This window comes from Trachypithecus francoisi, unplaced genomic scaffold, assembly GCF_009764315.1.
Source record: "Trachypithecus francoisi isolate TF-2019V2 unplaced genomic scaffold, Tfra_2.0 Lachesis_group2, whole genome shotgun sequence".
NCBI classification, from domain to species: Eukaryota; Metazoa; Chordata; class Mammalia; order Primates; family Cercopithecidae; genus Trachypithecus; species Trachypithecus francoisi.
Window position 1 is genome coordinate 165,292,455 of NW_022681465.1, and position 20,440 is coordinate 165,312,894.

The 20,440-nt window shown below is 40.6% G+C and overlaps 1 protein-coding gene across 1 annotated transcript in view; it reads left to right on the forward strand.

The window, feature by feature from the left end:
• The first annotated feature begins 317 nt into the window (after positions 1-317).
• The window catches only part of MARCHF3 (membrane associated ring-CH-type finger 3), a 154,001-nt gene continuing 133,878 nt past the window's right edge, over positions 318-20,440 (forward strand). Inside the window, exon 1 of the mRNA XM_033181380.1 lies at positions 318-793. The gene's annotated coding sequence lies outside the window, so the exon portion shown is untranslated. The remainder of the gene's footprint in view (positions 794-20,440) is intronic.

A 20,440-nucleotide genomic window follows, 5' to 3' on the forward strand; every position in this document is an offset into this window, starting at 1 on the left:
TTTGCGGGGCTGGAGTTTTGTTTCAGAGATAGCCAGATCGAGATCAGAACCTTTTCCAGAAAGCCCAGGTTTCCACCTGTGGCTGGGTGACCCGGTCCGGAACTCATCCTCTCTGGGCCCTCAGCTTCCTCCGGGCGGGGCTCCTATGGGACAGCTAAGTTCCGCGCCTGCTGCGGGCGCCAGGTACTGGCGTGTCGACCCGCGCTGAGGTTGGCTTCTTGCTCCACAGCGCTATGCCCGCGGCGGCTCCGAAGTCTCCTGGTCTCTCTCAGCCAACTGCCTTCTGGGGCCGCCGCCTCCCTCCAGAGCTGTTCGGGTCCCAATGCAGAGAGCCCCGCAGCGCCCGCCGGCAGCCACGGCCCTTCGCAATAACCAACTTCCCAGCCACCTGCGCGTCTCCCTAGCCTGCCCTCGGCCGCTGGCGACTGGACGGCAGCTACGGGGCGGCCCCAACGCCACCACGATTGGCTGCCGGCTCCGCCAGTCATGGGCTGATGACGCCCTGGGGCTGGCTCCGCCCCTCCCGCCGCGCGGCCCCGCCTCCCCTCCAGAGTCTGGTCCGCTCAGCCCGGCGTTCCGCCTCATTCGTTGAGCAGGTCCGTGAATTGTCAGCGCGCTCCGGGCGACTGTGTAGCCGCGGCAGCCGCCAGGCTTGCGGTACTCCTGCTGAGGTGGCCGCCGGAACCAATGTGCCCTGGTCCACTGGGCCGTGAGCAGCCACCGAGTGGGGGCAACTTGGCACTTAGAACCCGCAGGAGGGACGTCGGTTTGCGATCGGGACTAGGCGAGGAGGGTGAGTGGCCGCGCCGGGCTAGCGGCTCCTCTCGGCACGGTTCGGCGCCGGCGAGAGGGGACAGGACGCGTCCTGGCGTTCGGCGGTCCGTTCGTCCGAGCGTGACCGCTGTGGGGAGGTCAGGGCTGGGCGGGATTTACTCCGTGCCAATATCCCCACTCCCGAACTTCTTGTTGTCAAAAGCATCCCAACTCCGCCCGAGACGCGGCCCCCGTCCGCACCAACTTGGCATAAGTGACATGGGTAGGTGGGGCCGGGACGTGTCCCCTGCACCTCTGCGGCGACTACACGGAGCGCTGGGGCGGCCTCCGCGCCCGCGGCGTGCGGACCGCGGTTCCTGAGAAATTACCCGCGCTGTGCCGCACGGTAAGACCCAGCGTCCGCGTCTGAATCCCCAGGCTGAGCGAGCGCTCATCGGGCTCAAGGTGGGTCTCAGCGCCAGAGAACGGGAGTACCAGCCGGGTTCTGTAGCGGGGGCTTCAGTGCTCTGCTGCTACTGAGAGGAATTGAGAGTACTGCTGGGCTTTGAACTTTCTAAAGTAATTGCTTTCTATTAGCACTTGAATCCATGCCCCTCCTGAGGTGCTCGGACCTCCACATCCACCCGCAAGGGGTGTCCGAAGGACTTCGTTAGGACCAGGCGGGAGCTGCTGTCGGTTCTGGTGCCCAGAGCCCTGGAGAATCCTAGAGGCTGCGAAAGGGATCGCCAGCCTGGTCGGTTGGTGTTTGAGCACCTGCGTGTTTAAGTAATGAAGTTGAGTCAGGAATTGACAGCAGAGAACTCAAGGTTAAACCTGACACTCCGTTTGTGACTCGGTCTGGGTTAGATTGTTTTTTCCGCCTTAATGGTAAGGGGGTAAAAGCAGCTCGTTTTTCTGAGGCCAACTACATGCATGTACTTTATATTATGTGTGGACTAAATAGAATTCACTACGATGTTTTCTTATAATTCATATTTGACATGAATGAGAGCTTTTGAAAATACTAGACAGAAACACGTCCAGAATTTGGGGATGTTTAGACCTTTGAAAATACACGAAAATGTTGATATATAGAGTTCTGTATGTGTATATGTAGATGTAGATGCGCATATACACACGTATATACGTGTACATGTGTGAGTGTGTGTATATATATAAAATTAAAAGGTGAATGAGGTAAATATATGAAGAGGAAATTCAGCCTTGAACTTCCCTTAGGTCACAGAGATGGATCCTCTGAGCTGTGGGGTGTTAGTAAGTGTGTATGCGTAAGCATGTCTGCATCTGCCTGGTCTGTCTGGGTCAGAGTATGTCCATGAACTTTACGAGCATTCAGTTCAATACCACTCGGTGCAGATTACGCGTTCCTGTTTTACAGCCGAGCAGCCGCCAGCCGGCCCATCTGTTAAAACATAACATGTACACTTCAGTCTGACACTGGGGTGGAGCCGGGGTAGGGGGCAACTCTTAGCAGAAACAACATGCTACAAACAAAGGCTGCCTCTCAAGTTCATTTTCATTCAATATTTGGCCTGAACTTGCAGTTAGGTGAGGGAGAAGGAAATGTTTGTCTCTAGAAATGGCAAACTGCATTTTGTGAAATAATTATAGCCATGGCTTGGGGAGGGGGAGCTTGGAGAAAAAAAAATCCCTCTAGAAATGTGGTGCTTGTCACATCACCATGCAACACTGGTTTACAGCCTCGCAGTATGGCATGTGTATCAGAAACCGTTTGCTTTTGCTTGTTAAAAGAATGCATTAAAACTGAATCATTTTGCACCAAAAAAAACACAAAAAACAAAAAAACCCACCTTAATAGAAGTAAACAGAGCTTTATTGCAGAAGCTATAGTTAAGACTGCCTTGGTAATTCTAATGAAACATGCTTTTAGGAATTTATAACCTGGACATATATTCACAGTCAGTCTAATCACTAGTTGCAATGGTTCACAATTTATAGTTTTAAAATAATAAAAAGGCTTTATCACAAAACTTCTGATGACTAAAAGGGTATGGGAGGAGTGTAATAGCTTAATAAGTTCTTGCAGCCAAGTGACTGATACTTTAAAAAACAATAAATTCCTTTAATAGCATAATTACTTTGGTGGCAAAATAAAGGCAGTATTCTTGAGAAGCATAGTTCATATTTTTCCCGATAATTTTATGCTCAAAATTACATTTTAATAATGGTGTTCATTATATATGGGCAGAATAAGCTGGAATGGTTTTTAAGAACTCATCACAAGAAGTATTGTTTTCAATTTTATGGTATATAAGCATTTTGGGGAAAACATACAAAACACTAATCTGTGAGTGTCTTTAAATTTCTAATGGACTATATAGACATAATAATTTTCCCACCTTGACATGAATCATCGAAATTAACTAGGCTGTTTCTTAGAAATTCAGTTCTTGGACTGGACCTCAGTCCCTGGGTTTCAATTTAGGAGTCTGGGGTGGAACTTAGGAATATGCATTTTCGCAGGCACTGCCAAGTGATGTTAATGCCGGGGATCCCTTCACTGTACTTTGAGAAACACTGGAATGGTGTTAATGACATAAAAGAACAATTATAGTCTGTGAGTTGATTTAACAAATAGTTGTTCAGAAATGTCCAGGTGGCATCTAGGGGCCATGTGAAATTTATAGGTAATGCATTAACTCTCTGTCTTCAACAATGGACCCCTTTTGTCTTATGTCTGAAAGTGTTTTGGAATCCTCAACGATCCCTATTCCAGGTTGGCCCTGATTCTAAGGAAGTCTGCCTGATTAAACAAGACCTGATGAATTTAAGACCCAACCCCAAACCCCAGTCTTAGTTCCTTCACCCCCAACTCTGAGTTTGGTGGCGTCCTGGGATGCTCTGGGGTGACTTTGCCAGTCCTAATTCACATGGTTGAGCATTTCCTCCTGCAAAGTAGAATCCTTATCTTCATGAGGCACCCTTTTTCTCTTTGAAAGCTGTTCTAGAACAAAGTCCAGCACCTCAGCTGGGCTACTACAGACTATATGAGGTCAATAATCTCCTTGGAAAGCTGTGGCTATTTTGCTTGTGGCCAGGAAGAGTATCCCAGGCCACCCACCCAGAGGCCCAGAGATTCTTACTTTCTGAAAGTCACCTTAGGAGTATTTTGAGCTGCCCAATTAATTGAGTAAATAGATTTTCTCATCACAGAGATGTGGGCTAAGAATTGTTTGCTACCTCTCCTTTCACTGAGAACACTGTGAATTTTTATTAATTATTGTCAATTAGTTTTTTATTTATCATTTGATACTGACATTTGGATTCTGTTCTCCCATTTCAGACTGGCATAATTCTCCATTTAAGACTACTAAATAAGGTTTGAAAGAGAAAGGATCTATCAGAAGTTACCCTTCCCTCTTTCTACCATCCAAGTAGCTAAAAAAACAAATGACTTCTTTCAGAGGTGAGAAGTAGCCTCATAACAAAAGGATGTGGATAGGCCAGAGTATTGAACTTGGATTGTTCCAGACCACTGGATCGTCACTGGAACTTTTACAGAGTAATTTCTGTTTAAAGAAGCACTTGGCAGGCATGTTGATAGGTCACTTATCTTAATAATCCTTTGAGGACAATGATTTTTTTCCCACTTTCTTACAGATGAGCAAACAGCAGCTACAAAAGGATAATATTTAGATCTTATCTTTCATATTCAAAGTTGACACCAATAACTGAGAAGCTGGCCTTGCAACTTAAATTGTTTTTGATTTAGCATTGTGGTGATATGATAGGATTATGCTTAGTAATTGATATTATCTGCAATTTTTTTAACCTTTTTCTTCAAATTGTTTCTTATATTGAATGTGACCTTGTAATAGTTTTCTTTATAAAGTTAACTACTGTATGTAATAATTAGTTCAATGACCCTGACCTTAACCAGGCAGGCTTGACCCAGAGAGGAAAATAATTTGCTAAAAGTCCCAGATTACAAAAGCAGCAAAGCCTACGTGTAGAATCCTTTAGACCAGTGTTTTAGTCCTGTGCTGTTTTGTCTATTGTCATGTTAAGCTGCTAATGTTTTTACTCTGGCAAAATAGGGTTGCTTTTGTTTTATTTGCCTAGCTACTGTGTGATTGGACAGACTTAGAAAAATGGAAAAGCCTAAAATATACTATCCACAGCTCCTGCTCATACAATGGGACTGATTTCTGCCCAGTTAAAAAAACTGTAGTAGAATGCTGCTTTTCTTGAAACTGGGCCGTAGGTCATTGCAAGCTTCTAAGCAACAATTCTATTATAATTTTTTTTTTTTTTTAGCTATGGCATTCTTCTGGCATCTAACTTTCCTTTGACAAATTCTTTTCAAGTTTTTATGCTTCTTTTCTTACCCTTATCCCCATAGCAAAATCTACTTGTAAAAAATTCACTTTTTAAGTCAATCTGCCCTCTTAACATCTCCCAGTTCTTCCATTTTAGCCATTTTACCATTTGTCCTCTGAAATGCCACCTTAAGTTCCCAACCTTCACTTTAACTTTTTGGGTCTAGTAATATCCTCTAATATAGGACAGTCATTGAGCTACAAAAGTTTCACAACAGCTTAAGCTTGTAGATTTAATGATAACGGCAGTAAGAAAAAGAAAAAGATGAACAATAATACTGAAGTCATGTTGATATGTATATCATATTAGATATTCCCAGCTTACAGTGTCAGTGGGAAATTCAAGATCCAGATGAATGAAGTGACAGATGCACTCATCTGTGGCCTCACAGACATTCTCCTGATACAAGCTGAAAAATATAACTGAAGACAGCATCCTGGGTTACAGAAGGAAAACAAATGTTAAGCTCTGAGAAAAGAACTGGGCAAAAAGTGAAGGGTCAGGGGTGGGATGGGTAGCATGGTGGAAAAGAAATACCTCCAGTAAAATGCCAGACAGGGTGGTAAGAAATTTATAGAGGTACAGACGGTTTAGAGTTTCTTGGAGGCATTGATTCTGTTTTATATTGTCTTCACAACCTGCTCACCCTGCTTGCTTTAAATAATTTATTATAGCAGCAGGCCTTCCCCTGGTTAGTTTCTTTATATATATATATATATATATAGAGAGAGAGAGAGAGAGAGAGAGAGAGAGAGAGATAACTTTTTCCTTCTCATCTCTGGGTCTAATCAGAGGCATATATAATAGTGTGGCTGCTCTGGAGTACTTAGGAAAATCTGTGATCAATATCACTATATAATAAACCTATGGCTGTTCTGTTCTATTTTGCAGTGTTTTCTTCCCTGTTATATTAACTTAGTATCTGTGTTTTAAACAATATTTTATTAATCTCTGCACAGTGTTACTTCTGGGTTTATTCCTTTTGGCTAGAACTATCTTTTGAGTAATCCATCATTGGACCACCATTGATCTAATGATGTATTTATTGCTCACTATTGCAGTACTGGCAAGAAACCCAGTATGGTTCTAAAAATTTGATTAAAAAGAAATCAAGTTTTTGCAATGTGTAGCCATCCAATTATGTTAGGAGCTGCTGAGTGTATTTTATGCTAAAATATAAACATCTTTCAAGTGAGCAAAATGTGCTGTTTTTGAAGGCTTTTGAAACTTTTTGCTATGAAATAATAGAACAAGAAGAGACCTCATAATTGGGAAAATTATGAGTACACTCCCCCACCCCTGCCAAAGGTAAGATATAATACTTTTTCAGATTATACCCTTGAACACTAAAATAAATAGACTTATCTTTTTAATTGACAATAATGAAAAAGTGGTGATAAGAACTAGCTCCCAGTCCTTAAACGATATTGCAGGTAATCATTACAAATGAAAGTGAGCTGAAATTAATTAACAAATACTAACTGAGTACCTATCATGGGTAGTATTTCTCTACTTAGCCAATTCAGGATTCAGTTCAAATATTAATGCCTTTGGGAAGCTTTTCCCTGTCCCTCTTTGACCTGATGTCTTCTTCAGGCAGAACCTTATCTCCTGTATTCTCCCTCTTGGAGACCCTTGAGGGGAGGGACCACACTTTTCATCTTGTAGCTTCTCAAGCAAGGTTACTCAAGAAACGATTGCTGGGTGCACTAGAGGCTACAACGAATTACAAGTGAACATTTACAAGGCCTTAAAAGGATATGCATAAAGACAGTTCACCAAAAGTTTGAATGGTAGCAATAACTGAATCCTAGTGTTCAACTGTCAACTTTAGCAGTCATCTCAGCACTTTATAGAACTATTATATCATCCATTCCTGCTCCATCCATCTCCAAAGTCCCTCCATTTCATTTCTACCTTGCCTCCTCCTCTCACTACCTTCCTGTGTGTCTTCTTCAAGGATGTCTCCAACTTCCACCCTAGGCTAGGTCATCTCCCCTGATTTCTCTTTTGTTCCCATACCCCTTGTCATATCTTGAAAAGGCAGCTGACGCATGAGTCCTACTTTGAAACTTGGGACAGCTTCAGTCTAATGTCATTTGAAGCTGAAGATGACTTGGTTCCTTTTGTCATCCAATGCAGGTGACTAAGCTTTGGCCGTGGGAGGTTTAGGGGTCTTTGAAGAGCAAAATGGTGCTTGGCCTGGAGGTTGCTAATGTCTGAAGTTCAGCACGAAGGGGAAGTTTGACATTTGTTGAGGTAACCTTTTTTTATTTTTTATTTTTATTTATTTATTTATTTTTGAGATGGATTCTCACTATGTCGCCCAGGCTAGAGTGCAATAGCACAATCTCGGCTCACTGCAACCTCCACCTCCTAGTTCAAGTGATTCTCCTGCCTTGGCCTTCCAAGTAGCTGGGATTACAGGCATGCACCACCACACCTGGCTAATTTTTGTATTTTTTAGTAGAAATGGGGTTTCGCCATGTTGGCCAGGCTAGTCTTGAACTCCTGACCTCGAGTGATCTGCCCACCTCAGCCTACCAAAGTGCTGGGCTTACAGGTGTGAGCCACCATGCCCAGCCTGAGGGAGACTTTTTTAAAAAAAGACAATTCCAGCAAATTTTTATTTTATAAACTAACTTTTATAATACAGTTGACCCTTGAACAACACAGGTTTGAACTGTGCAGGTCCACTTATATAAGCAGATCAAAAATACAGTATTGGCAGGATTTGAAAGCCACATATAGGGAGGACAGAGTTTTTGTATGTACATAGATTCCTCAGGACCAAATGGGGGACTTATATTGGTGGATTTCAGTATATGTGGATGTCCTGGAACCAGTCCCTTGTGTATACTGAGGGAAGACTGTAGTTTTCATTTATAAATCTCCTTTTCTTTACAAAGCATCCTCTATATAGTCATGTTTAACACATGGTCTGATGGCTTAGGTAAACACTAGTCCTGGGCAGTGGGTTGCTGAGGTCGTGTACGGACCATGTGTCCATGTGTACAGACCAAGGATCAGCTGAATTAAGCCAACTACCTGAAGGGGACATTAGGATAGCCTTTTTGTATTGGATCTTATGGGGCTTTAAATGATTGCAAGAGATCAAGGTCCCCTATTTTCTGTCTCATCTGGGAGATTGATCGTCGCTTAATGTAGGTGCTTTCTTATCCTACCTGCCTGCCAAGAAGAAAATAGAGAATTGAATGGTTAAGCCTAGAAGGTACTTATATGTTTGAGGCCACAGAGAAGATGAGCAATCCCAGATTAGGTCATGAACTCAAATGCTGGTTTCTCTTGGGTCTTGGAAATCAGGAGCACCTGTTTCTGCGTATCCTAGGGCTTGTGCTTTTGCCTTTGGATTCAGGGGTTGGGAGGACTCAAGGGATGTTCCAGATGAGGTTGTAGAACCAATTATGTGCAGACCCTTTGCAGCAACTAGTAGATGTTCTCCCTGTGGAAATTTGCTTTGACGTTTTCCCATATCTGCTTTTCAGTATCCTAACTATTAAATCTTATTCCTCTTACACTTTGCACATACTGAGGTTCTCAGTCAGAAAGTTCTTACCTTTTGTTTCCCTAATTTCAACTTACTCCTTAGTTCAGCCTCCACCTTCCAGTAATGTTTTCCTTTATTTGATATTCTCTTTCCCCATCTTTTCAGGTAAGAGCTCCACTTTATAAAAGCTCTGTTACCATCAGTGTCACCATTAATCTTTTCCCTTTGAGAGTAATGCATTTTTGCCCGTTCTCAAAGGACTTGCTTAGAGTATTCCAGTGTGATTTTCCAATGGGATATTACATGCTCTGACAGCCTACACAGCAAAAAAGTGATTAGCCTCACAAAACCTTAGTTCTCACCAACCTTACCCATCCTTGCCAGTGATACCTCCCCCTTATTTGTCTAATTACTCTTACCACCTCCCACTCACTTATCTATCATTGAGAAACAAGATCATATGACTCAAATAGCAACACACATATTCATTACAATCAAGAAGATGAGGTTTTCTATAAAACCAAAACAAGTATACACAGAATATGGAGAAGAAGGACAGGCCTACCCTGCTTTCTTTAAAAGCAGGACATGTGGACTGATGTATCTTTTGGTGATAGATTCTTAATTTGTTGTTTTCACTAGCTGTGGTCTGTTTCTCTTTTGAGGCTAAGTTATTACTTTTATAGCTAATGTCAACAGTTGTCACTTTTTTCATTCCCTTCAGAATTATTGCCAGTGAATTTCAGGGTTTTCTTCATTTATTTTACTCTATTTTTTGTGTTTTGGGTGATCTACCTAATTAAGTTGTATTGTTTGATCTACCTAATTAAGTTGTATTGTTTCTAACCTCTTCATTTATTTTTCTACTACTTTCCTGCCCCTGGCAACATCTCATAGTTAGATACTCTCCTTACATTGAATGAATTTCCACTTTCACTGCAAATTAGCAATGAAGACATTAAATGGAATCCCGATAGTGACCCTTTCAAGAGCTAAGGCACCATTTACTATTCTGTTTTAATTATGGTCTCTTAGCAAATTTCCACCAGTTATAATGTTCACCCCATTTTCCAAGTAATATTTCTCAAATACTGTATGAAATTATGAAGTCTGTGTGTATTATATTTTCTGCTCTCTATTCTATAATTTTCTTGTAGGAAAACTGCTTATTAGACTGGAATGGTTAATTTGGTTTCATGCCATCCTGCTTTTTGCTTGTTGTGAACCACTAGACATTTATGTAATCTTTTATTTCTGACCCCCACCATCAGTTCCCCAAGCAATAATGCTACTCCATCCTTTCCCTCCATAGTCAGTTATCATCTATGCTTTGTGTGTGTAGGGGGTAGGGGGGACTCAGAGGGATAGTAAATGGATATTTTTTCTGATCCCTAATATTTTCACTTTTTAAAACTCTACATGGCTGAAAAAAATAGCCAGTGTCGTTTGGTGATATCTTAGTCTGTTTGGGTTGCTGTAACAAATAGACTGAGTAACTTATAAACAACAGAAATTTATTACTTACAGTTTTGGATGCTGGGAAGTTCAAGATCGAGGTGCCAGCAGATTTGATGTCTGGGAAGGGCCTCCTTCTCCATAGATGGTGCCTTTTTACTGTAACTTCACATGGCGGAAAGGGCTAGCTAGCTCTCTAGGGTCTCTTTTTATTTTTGTTTTATTATTATTATTTATTTATTTGGTTTTTTGTTTGTTTGTTTGTTTGTTTGTTTGAGACAAGGTCTCGCTGTGTTACCCAGGCTGGAGTGGAGTGGCAGTCTCGGCTCACTGCAGCCTTAACCTCCTGAGCTCAAGCAGTTCTCCCGCCACAGCTTCCCGAGTAGCTGCAATCACAGATGCGCGTCACCATGCCCAGCTAATTTCTGCATTTTTTATAGAGACGTGGTTTCACCATATTGCTCAGTCTGATCATGAACTCCTGAGCTCAAGTGATCTGCCCAACTTGGCCTCCCAAAGTGCTGGGATTACAGGCGTGAGCCACCACACCCAGCCTAGGGTCTCTTTTTATAAGGGTGCCAATCCCATTCAGGAGGGCTCATAATCAATTCTCAAAGGCCCCACCTACTAATACTATCGCACTGGGGATTCTGATTCAATGTCTTTTTGGGGAGATATAAATATTTAGACCATAACAGATGGTCAAGATTTTTTCCTCTTTTCTGTTCAGGTAAGTCTACCTCCTTAAAATATTGCACCCCTTCTCTGGAGGGCCTCTCCACTTTAATCCTCTTGTCCCTATACAGAGTGAAGCTGCTTTTGCTTCCTTAACATCTGGCCTGTGCCTGGGATCTGTGATAGCCCTATGTGATCTCTGTTGAGACTCTTGTAATTGGATAAGAGCTGGGTTGGCTGCTTTATAGCAACAGAAGACCAATGAAAAGTGTGCTTTGTTTAGGTCATGGGAGAAGAACAGATGTCTCAGACAGGTGGGAGGTAAAAGTCAAAGTTATTAAACAGGTAGGGAAAGCCACCGACAGATTATTTGGTACTGGCTGCTCATGCTAAAGTACCATCTTTGTGTTGTGATTTCTAGGGCATTTCCCCTTGGGCTTTTCTGGGTGACTATGCCAGTGTTGTAAATTAAAAAGCTGTCTCATCTCCTATCCCAGGATTCTTGAGATCACTGGGCTAGAATCAGAGTCCTAGTTCCTGTCCTAGACCTGCTAAGAAACAAAGAAATTAGTGACGTTTCCAAATGGAAATGTCCACATGGAAGTAATATGGTGCACTTGATAGTATATCTCCTGCATACAAAACAAAAGACTCCAACTCAAATTGACATAAACAGTAAGGAAGTGTATTAGCTCATGTGAGAAGTAAGGCAGGTGGCAGGATTGGTTGATTCTGTGGCACAGTGACATCATCAAGGAAACAGGGTCCTTTCATCTCTCTGCCTCTGTTGTCCTCAGGGACCATTCCAGTCTAAGTGGTTCTTTTCTTTTTTTTTTTTTTTTTTTTGAGACGGAGTCTCGCGCTGTCGCCCAGGCTGGAGTGCAGTGGCCGGATCTCGGCTCACTGCAACCTCCCGGGTTCACGCCATTCTCCTGCCTCAGCCTCCCAAGTAGCTGGGACTACAGGCACCCGCCACCTCGCCCGGCTAGTTTTTTTGTATTTTTTAGTAGAGACGGGGTTTCACCGTGTTAGCCAGGATGGCCTCGATCTTCTGACCTCGTGATCCGCCCGTCTCGGCCTCCCAAAGTGCTGGGATTACAGGCTTGAGCCACCGCGCCCGGCCAAGTGGTTCTTTTCTTATTTGCAAGATCGCTTCAGCAGTTTAGATGTTACTTGCAGACAAGACAATATCTACAGCACATAAAATGGGTCTGCTGCCCCCGTTCCAAGGTCTCCTTTTGAAGCATATGAAATTATTGCTAAGAAGAATCCCAGAGGATTTCTCAGCTCACTGATCAGAACTGCTTTGCATGTCCGTCTGTCAGTGTCACTAGCAAAGGACCACCATCATTGCCTGAGGGAGGGAGGAGGTGAACTTGAACAAAATTAGGATTCTGTTAGCAAGAAAGAAGTATGTATAGGTATGTGGGGGATGGGGTAGGGTGGTAGATATTGGCAGGCAGTGTGTCTACTACTCGTCCTGACTTGGAAAATAACTATGAAATTCCCTTCATGACTATCTGGATACAAAATGGCAAGGCCTAGGCAAGAGAAAAGGCAAAATACGGACTAATTAAGGACAGAGAAATGTGCCAAAATCAATAATTATTCTGATTAGGACCACAATAAACCCTAATGAACTTGAATGTACTAATTTATATCTATTTGTACTAAATAAGTGAATGATCTTTACTGAATAAAAAAGATTTAAATAATTTGCTTATTTCTCAATAATTCTATGTTTCTGTCATTATTTTGCAGTATAGGCTATTTAAATATAAAATTTTTTATTAACTTTATATTTCATAGCATTAACAATACTGATAATTACTGATGAATGTAAATGGCCATTATTTATTGAGTACCCTTTTGTAAATTAGGATTTTAGCATCCAAGAGGAGCTAGTAATTTGCTTAGGTCACATAGCTACAAAGTGGCTAAGCTAGGATTGGACTTAGATTCAGCTTGCTCTCCATGGTTTCCCTTTGCTTGGAAGACAATCCTAAGACTACCATGGCTTACAGGGCATTGGGTGATCGGCTTGCTTATCTTTGTGACCTCATTACTTACCCTCTGGCCCTCACTCAATTTTCCAGCCATACTGGCTTCCATGTTGTTAGTCTAATGAGCCAGTCCCATTTCCACCTCTGGTCCTTTGCATTTGCTGTTCCCTCCACTTGGCTTATACAGCTTCAGTTTGTATGGCGACATCCTTTCCATTCAGGCCTTTGAATGTCTCCTCTTCATAGGTGCCTCCCAGGACTACCCCATCTCATCTGTTAGGATCCCCTGCACTACCACCAATTTTCTGTTTCTGCCCCATTTTTGTTTCCTTCATGGTACTTGTCATAATCTTTTTTTATTTTTATTTTATTTGTTTTTTTATTTGTATTTATTTTTGAGATGAAGTCTCACTCTGTCACCCAGGCTAGAGTGCACTGTCATGATCTTGGCTCACTGCAACCTCCACCTCCCGGGTTCAAGCGATTCTCCTGTGTCAGCCTCTCTAGCAGCCAGGATTACAGGCGCCCACCACCACACCCAGCTAATTTTTGTAGTTTTAATAGAGATGGGGTTTCACCATGTTGGCTAGGCTGGTCTTATACTCCTGACCTCAGGTGATCTGCCCGCCTTGGCCTCCCAAAGTGCTGGGATTGCAGGCATGAGCCACCGCACCTGGCTTCACAATCTTATGTAATTTACTCATTTGTCTACTTGTTTTTGTTTTTTTTGTTTGTTTGTTTGTTTGTTTGTTTTTTGAGGCGGAGTCTCGCTCTGTCGCCCGGACTGGAGTGCAGTGGCCAGATCTCAGCTCACTGCAAGCTCCGCCTCCCGGGTTTACGCCATTCTCCTGCCTCAGCCTCCCGAGTAGCTGGGACTACAGGCGCCCGCCACCTCGCCCGGCTAATTTTTTTGTATTTTTAGTAGAGACGGGGTTTCACCGTGTTAGCCAGGATGGTCTCGATCTCCTGACCTCGTGATCCGCCCGTCTCGGCCTCCCAAAGTGCTGGGATTACAGGCTTGAGCCACCGCGTCCGGCCTGTCTACTTGTTTTTATCTGCCTCCTCTACTAGAATATAAACTCAATGAAGGTAGAGACCCTAGCTGTTTTGTAAAGCAAATGAACAGATGAGTTAATAAGTTAATGAAGGAATGAATATTTAGAAGTTTTGGCCTCTAATAATCCAGTCTTTATCTTCTACACTAGGAATAAAGTAGGATGCCAGTTGTCATTTGAGCTGAATATATCCCTCTCAGATTTTTTTCCTATAAAATTTAAAAACTAAAAAAAAATTCTTCATTTTGTTTGAGGATGAAAAAAGATACAGATATCAAAGTTCTTTGATATAGGAGTATTATGTAAAGTTTCAAGAGAGCTTAATGCAGATAGTCCTCGACTTAATGATGGTTTGATTTTTCTCAACTTTGTGATGGTACCCATACAACCATTCTGTTTTTCAACATAGTATGCACTAAGTTACATGAGATATTCAACACTTTATTGTAAATAGGCTTTGTATTAGATGAGTTTGCCCCATGGTAGGCTAATATAAGTGTTCTGAGCATGTTTGAGATAGGCTAAGCTAAACTATGATGTTCTAGGTGTATTAAAGCATTTTGGTATACAATATTTTCAACTTATGTTCAGTTCATAAAGATATATAAACCCCTTGTAAGTTGAGAAGCATCTGTACAAGAGGGAAATTTGAGTAATACTCAACTTTAGTTTTTTTAATTGATTGCAGTTTTAAGGACACCATTTTTAATTTGACATATCTTTTAAAAATGAAGGTACTTACAAGACTAAATTGCGGACTGGGATAATTCATTTTTTTAATTATACTTTAAGTTCCAGGGTACATGTGCACAATGTGCAGGTTTGTTACATAGGTATACAAGTGCCATGTTTGTTTGCTGCACCCATCAACTCATCATTTACATTAGATATTTCTCCTAATACTATCCTTCCCCCAGCCCCCCACCACCTGACAGGCCCCAGTGTGTGATGTTCCCCACCCTGCGTCCAACTGATCTCATTGTTCAGTTCCCACCTAAGAGTGAGAGCATGCGGTGTTTGGTTTTCTGTCCTTGTGATAGTTTCGTGAGAATGATGGTTTCCAGCTTCATCCATGTCCCTGCAAAGGACATGAACTTATCTTTTGTTATGGCTGCATAGTATTCTATGGTGTATATGTGCCATATTTTCTTAATCCAGTCTATCATTGATGGACATTTGGGTTGGTTCCAAGTCTTTGCTATTGTGAATAGTGCCACAATAAACACACATGTACGTGTAGTCTTTATAGTAGCATGATTTATAATCCTTTGAGTATATACCCAATAATGAGATCACTAGGTCAAATGGTATTTCTAGTTCTAGATCCTTGAGAAATCACCACAATGTCTTCCACAGTGGTTGAACTAATTTACACTCCCACCAACAGTGTAAAAGCATTCCTGTTTCTCCACATCCTCTCCAGCATCTGTTGTTTCCTGCCTTTTTAATGATTGCCATTCTAAATGGCATGAGATGGTGTCTCATTGTGGTTTTGATTTGCAGTTCTCTGATGACCAGTGATGATGAGCATTTTTTCATGTCTCTGTTGGCTACTTAAATGTCTTCTTTTGAGAAGTGTCTGTTCATATCCTTTGCCCACTTTTTGATGAGGTTGTCTTTTTCTTGTAAAATTGTTTAAGTTCTTTGTAGATTCTGGATATTAGCCCTTTGTCAGATGGGTAGATTGCAAAACTTTTCTCCCGGTCTGCAGATTGTGCAGTGACAAATTCATTTAAAAAATAAAATTTTTTGTGTACAATACACATAGTTTTTCATTGGAACTCATAACAGTAGTTTCCCCTTGTCTGCAGGGAATGTGTTCTAAGTCCCACAGTGGATACCTGAAATTATGGTTAGTACTAAAACCTATATGTACTATGTTTTTTTCCTACATGTATATACCTATGATAAAGTTTAATTTATAAATTAGGCACAGTAGAGATTAACAACAATAACTAATAATAAAAGTAGAACAATTATAGCACTATGCCAGCATCACTACTCTTAGGGCCATTATGAAGTAAAGTAAGGGTTCCTTAGAATCTGCCAACAGTTGATCTGATAATGCAGAGGGCTACTAAGTGACTAACAGGCAGGGAGTGTAGACAGCATAGACACGCTGGACAAGCAGAGGATGCATGTCCAAGCAGAATGGAGTGGGACAGCATGAGATTTCATCATGCCACTCAGAATGTTGCACAGTTTAAAACTTATGAATTCTTTGTTTCTAGAATTTTCCATTTTATATTTTCGGGCCATGGTTGACCAAGGGTAACTGTAACTGCAGAAAGTGAATCCACAGATAAGGGGGGAGTGCTCGTGTATCCACTAGAATGATGTATTCTTAGAACTATGTTCTTAGTGATTCTAGGTAATCATGAAGGTACAAGTTGGAAAATAGCTTTACCTCAAATATTAGTTTGGAAGGGATTGACAGAAATGAAGCAGAGGGCTTTCCTCCGAAGTCCTTTTCTGTGGCTTTCAGCTCAGGACCTTCTCCACTAAAGTGTGTGTTTTCTTGTTTTTTTCTTTCCCTGTCATTCTGTGGGTTGTGTCATTTGCCAACTACATTGTGAGGCATTATTTTCTGGGGCTTGCAGTGTGACTTTCACATTCAACTGAATAAATCATCATTTAATGTTGACAAGAACTTCACTTTCCCCTCCTCCCTGCTAATCTTCCCTCGACCTTTCCCCAGGTGATCTCAAAAGCTCTGTTGTCTCTGCACATAGTGTCAGTCTAAACCTATTTGACATTGTTTTCTAGTCCTCTGGTGTTCCCCCTACAGAAAAACTTGTTAGAGTAGCTTACTATGAAATATACTCTGAGCTAAACTTCCCATATCATATTTTCAAAAACATATCTGAATTTTATGGTGAGTAAAGTACATCTGTATTTGAAAGTAATTTCTCAAATTTATTTATTTTTAACATATAATTGTACATATTTATGGGGTACGTAGTGATGTTTCAGTACATACAATGTGTAGTTATCAGATCAGGGTAATTATCATATCTATCATTTCAAACATTTATCATTTCTTTGTGTTGGGAACATTTAATATATCTTTTCTAGCTATCTGAAAGTATATAATGTATCATTGTTAACTATAGTCATTCTACAGTGCTATAAAACACTACAGTGCCATAAAACTTGAACTTGTTCCTCCTACATAGCTGGAATTTTATATCCTTTAAGCAATTTCTCCCTATCCCCAACTTCCTCTTACCCTTTCTAACCTCTAGCAATTGCTGTTCTGCCTTTTACTTCTGTGAGATCAACTTTTTTAGCTTCTGCTTATGAGTGAGAACATATGGTGTTTAGCTTTCTGTTCCTGGCTTATTTTAGTTAACATAATGTCCTCCATTTCCATTCATGTTGCTGTAAAATGACAAAACTTCATTCTTTTTTATGGCTGGATAGTATTCCATTGTGTATATATACCACATTTTTTAATCCATTCATCCATTGATGGACACTTAGGTTGATTCCATATTTTGGCTATTGTGAATATCAGTGCTGTAATAAACATGGGGCTGCAGATATCTCTTCAGTATATTAACTTCCTTTCCTTTGGATAAATTCCCAGGTGTGGGATTGCTGGATCATATGGTAGTTCTGTTTTTAGTTTTTTGAGGAATCTCTATACTGCTCTCAATAATGGCTGTACTAGTTTACATTCCCACCAGCAGTGTATAAGTTTGTCTTTTTGATAGTAGCCATCCTATCTGGGGTGAGTTATCTCATTGTGGTTTTTATTTGCATTTCTCTATTAGCGATGCTGAGTATTTTTCCATATACCTATTGGCCCATTTTTAAATTGGATTATTTGATTTTTTGCTATTGAGTTGTTTGAGTTCTCTGTATATTCTGGATATTAATCCCTTATCAGATGAATAGTTTGCAAATATTCTATTCTTCAGGTTATTGGTTCATTCCGTTTTTTTTCTTTGCTGTGCAGAGGAATTTTAGTTTTATGTAATCCCATTTACTTATTTTTGCGTTAGTTGCCTGTGTTTTTGAGTTCTTAGTCATGAAATCTTTTCTCAGACCAATGTCCTGAAGTATTTCCTCTATGTTTTCTTCCAGTTGTTTTGTAGCTTCAGGTCTTACAATTAGGCCTTTAATCCATTTTGAGTTGATTTTTGTATAGGGGGAAAGATAGGATCTAGTTTCATTCTTCTGCATATGGATATCCATTGCTTTTAGCACCATTTATTGAAGAAACTGTTTTTTCCCCAATAGATGTTGTTGGCACCTTTGTCAAAAATCAATTGGCCTTATATACATGAACTAATTAATTTCTGGGTTTTCTGTTCTGTTACATTGGTCTCTATGTGAGAGTAATCTTTAATCTAATTCATCCAGATTGTGTTTATGTTATGCATCAGAGACAAGTCAGAAAAAGAAAGGAAGAGGATGTTATGATGTTGTCTGCATCGTACTTCCTTCTTACGGATCCTGGCAAGGATTCCCTTTCCTCCTCACTTAATAACCTGGATAGATTTGGGTGTATAATCGTGAGAACTCATCAGGATCCAGGTGAAAATGAGACCAGTAATTAAAGGGCTGGGTCAACGTCTCATTATTAAGTTAAATGGGTACATGGTCTGTGTAAGCTCTTGAGAGCCTGCCTTTGACAGCAGTTTTCATATACAGTAGATTTAGCCCTGGCTTAACAGAAGCTTTTCTTTTCCTTTCCTTTGAATTACTTTGTTGTTGTTGTTGCTTTCTAAGCTATGTGGGTGAAAAATAGCATGAGGTTATAACAAAATGTATAGCAAAAGCAGTAGCAGTGAGAAAGAGTCCATAATGGATACACACACATTGCTGGAATATTTCTCAAGTATTTCGGGGGGTGGCTGTGAGGCTTCTTTGGCAGAGGCAAAGTGGAACATGTGCTTTTCCATGTGTGAACACTGTGATTTGAAAGGTCCATTATGATTCACTTCAACTAGAAAGCAATTGCTTTCTAGTTGGTGTAGAAGCAGAGTTTTGAACATTCACTGAAATAGGTGTATTGCAGACTCCTGACGTCTGTTTTGGAGATTCAGTGGAGTGTTGGGAATTTGCTTCTTCACAAGTGACATCGAATGAGTTGTTCTTTATGAGAGTGTTGGACTCTATTCATTTCTTTAAGGCTGTGAATTAAGTCTAACAAGAAAAGACTTAAAAATTTGAACAGTCATTTGCTGTGTTACACACACACATACATTTGCACTGATTGCCTTCTTCTTAATTTCGAAAACTATGAATGACAATTTTACTTTGCCTAATAAACCAGCTTTACTGAGGTACCCTCAGGCATATTTTGTTGTGTTGTAAAGCTTTCTTGCTAGGTATTTGCAATCTTATTGTGCACTGTTTTTCAGTGAGCTTTTAGTTTTTGCCCATAGTTTCTAACATATCCTGGGTCTCTGTCTTTTTGTACACTTCTGTTCCATCTCTGAGTATTAGTTTTTATCTACTCTTTTTTATCATTATTAATAAGTTATTTTCACTTCTCTAATGATTTCAAACCTCAGTGATACTAGAAGTATTGTTTCTTATCACTTTCAACAAAGGTCATTTGTAGCCAGTTCTTCAAACAAGATAAGTAACTAGGACATGATTCTTTCACTTTTTGCTGGTTAGTTTTCAGTTTACTAGATACTGACATAATGTGGCATTTTCACAGGTTGCTTTTTTAAAAAGGTGAAAGCTTTGTTTTAATGCTTCATAACTATTATAATGTTTCTAAATGACAGAGCAAAAAAGGTTTACCACAAAATAAGATTAGTGTGGATATCTTGAACTGGAAATCATTTGAAACATTTCATGGCTACATTTTGTGCTAAATATAAAAATAATTGTGTTTCCCATGTGTGAGCATCAAAAGCCCCAGTTGGAAAATCACATGGTATAGCAAGTAGGTCACTATTGATGGTAGAACATGAGACAGGAAATGTCACAGCTAAGATTAGAGGCCCAAGCACTGTGTCTCACCATGCTTGCTGCATTGGTTGTCCAAAGAAGTGGAAGGACTCAACTAACTGTAGGCCAACTGGAAAATATTAGCCAGGACAACCTTTTAATCTGCCATTCCATTTGTTTCTAGATAACTCACTCTCCCAGTTGGGCAAAATAATTGAGCTGCTTGGGTTTGCACATTGGCAGACCTCCGAATGCCAATTAAAATGGCAGCTTTTACATTCTAAAAGTGTCCATGGGAAGCAATAATCAACTATATACAGTCATAATTGTAGATTCACCTGGTGTCTGAAATTGTTAACAAGGAATAACCAACCAGTTAATGAATTCCCTTAAAATCTTATTTATCTCCATATTTGAAGATGTGATAATATAGGAATGGGGGGAAAACTACACTTTTAGGGAATCAGTTTCCTTTTCCTTTTCTTTCTAGGCAACATGAGGAAGATTTGTTGTTTATATGTAGGAAGTTTTACCACAGAAGATACCTAATTTTTTAAACATACGTGCATAGTCTAGTTTTTAAGCAATAGACTAGGGGAAAAAAGCAGTGCTCTGCGGCATACCCAAATGAGAGACAATACCTCATTTTTTGGGCCCAGACCAAAATAGAGCCTTGGATTGTGAGCATAGCCATCCCCTCATGCTAGATTGAGTAG